Consider the following 2,060-nt stretch of genomic DNA (forward strand, 5'->3'; position numbering starts at 1 on the left):
ACTGTTAGTAACGTATTTCTCAAACTAAGATAATTTGAACTTGATATACATAATTTGAGGGCCCTTAATGACGTATTTCTCAAACTAGGATTTGAATTTGATTTCTTTATGAATATTTCCGTGGAATATTTGAAATGCCTTTTCAGAGGAATATTATAGTATCATTTATATATTCATGAACTACGGTTTAGGGTTAAATAGACTCCAAAAATTCTAATTAAAATTTAACACATCTTATAGAGTCCCAAGTCAAAGTAAACATATTTTTTTTGGTTAGTCCAACCAGCCCTACTCCTTAAAAAAAAATGAATGTCATCACTTTTCTTTGTTTTATAAACAGTCTCTTTTACCCATTTTATCTATTTAACTACACACTTTATTACTTTGATTTGAAGTTTATTTAGGCAGCAAAGATGGTAAAGGAGAAGGAAAGATAATTTATTTAGAAAACCATGCTAAATATACCTTAGCAGGTGTTTATTTTACAACATAGCTAGCTGCAAATTTAAACATTTGTTACTTGATTTCCTCGATCGAATAAGACATCAAGAGGCTGATCCTTAGTAAGAGCCAAACGCCTTCTTCCATCTTGAAAAACACCACCCACATTTACACATAACTGACCCTTACGGCAAAATGGGCAGAAAATAGGAGTAGAATCGCAACAGATTAAGTTGTAACCAAGTTTTGATTTAACAATCTTGAAATAGCTGCTATCTCTTTGCCCTATGCTTCCTCCAGTCTCCAATAATACCCCACCTAGAGTTTCATTGTACTCCCCCACTTTCCAAATTGTATATTTAACACACAATCTGAATGTAGGAATATCGAATTGTATGTTGAATAGTTTATTTTCAGACATACCTTCAGAATGAGGAATGAATTTCACAGGTGTACCTCTAGGTCCACGATCCGAATTGTACCATTTAGACAAGGGGCATCTGAATTTGGGGACTCACCTAGGTACACATCACCACCTAACGCACCCCAAAACGCAGAAATAATGCGATAACTCGAATTACTAGTAACTTCTTTACCAGTTATGTCAAGTACTGGCTTACCCGAAGTAGAATCATTTGGTAATTCAATGGGATTTTGGGAAGTGAAACTTGATGAAAACACCACAATGGGAAACAAACACAAACATAACAAAAATAAACACTTCATCATATTCATTTGTATATATATTGCTATTTGCTTGCTTGCTTGTGTTTACTCCATACTAATGAAGCCTTCTATTTATAGAGTCATAACACACTCATATATATTCCCTCCCATGTCTTAAACATGTAGTAGCTACTCATTCAATTATTTATTTTCTTTGTCGCAATTCCAGAATTCAATTAAAAATATTTTTTATCGTAAATTTTTTCATATATCTTAAATTATTGTAACTTAAATGTACTTTTATATGGTGTTCAAATATGTATATTTTATTTACTGTCAAAATTAAAGCATTTGACTCTCAAAATTCAAACAATTCCTCGTATTAAACCCAATGAAATATAATTATAAGTATATAATACGAAGATATATGTATTTGCATGTGTATATATACAATTTTCTCTTACTTTATACAAATAGAAACGTAATTTATACATTTTTCATTTTTATTTGTATAAGCGATAAAAGCGAGGGTGGCGAGCAAGATCTGGGAGAGTGGTGAGCGAGATCTGAGAGAGGGGAACGAAAAAATCTATCTATCTATCTATCTATCTATCTATCTATCTATCTATCTATATGCAATTTTTTTCTCGCTTTATACAAATACAAACGCATTTTATACACTTGTGTTTGTATAAAAGTGAGAGGGAGCGAGGGAGAATGGCGAGCGAGAGTTTGAGGGAGAGAGGCGACTGACAAACAGTTGCTACAATGCACAATTAAATCAAAATGTGGTTATAACATTTAATTTGTTTTATTAGTTTGCCATTATACAATTTTCGCTTCTTTAAAAACACTTTAATTATTTTCTTCCAACATAACTTATTTTTAAAAAATAAATATACAAGTATTATAAGGCTCGATATTTAAGCTAATCCAAATTATTTAATGGCTCG

General features: G+C 31.6%; 1 pseudogene across 1 annotated transcript; it reads right to left on the reverse strand.

Annotated features, from left to right (window-relative positions):
- Positions 1-417: 417 nt before the first annotated feature.
- LOC107012698 lies at positions 418-1,247 on the reverse strand (annotated as a pseudogene). The gene has a single exon (XR_001456076.2). The product of XR_001456076.2 is annotated as an aspartic protease inhibitor 1-like (transcript).
- Positions 1,248-2,060: the final 813 nt, after the last annotated feature.

This window comes from Solanum pennellii, chromosome 3, assembly GCF_001406875.1.
Source record: "Solanum pennellii chromosome 3, SPENNV200".
Lineage (NCBI taxonomy): Eukaryota > Viridiplantae > Streptophyta > Magnoliopsida > Solanales > Solanaceae > Solanum > Solanum pennellii.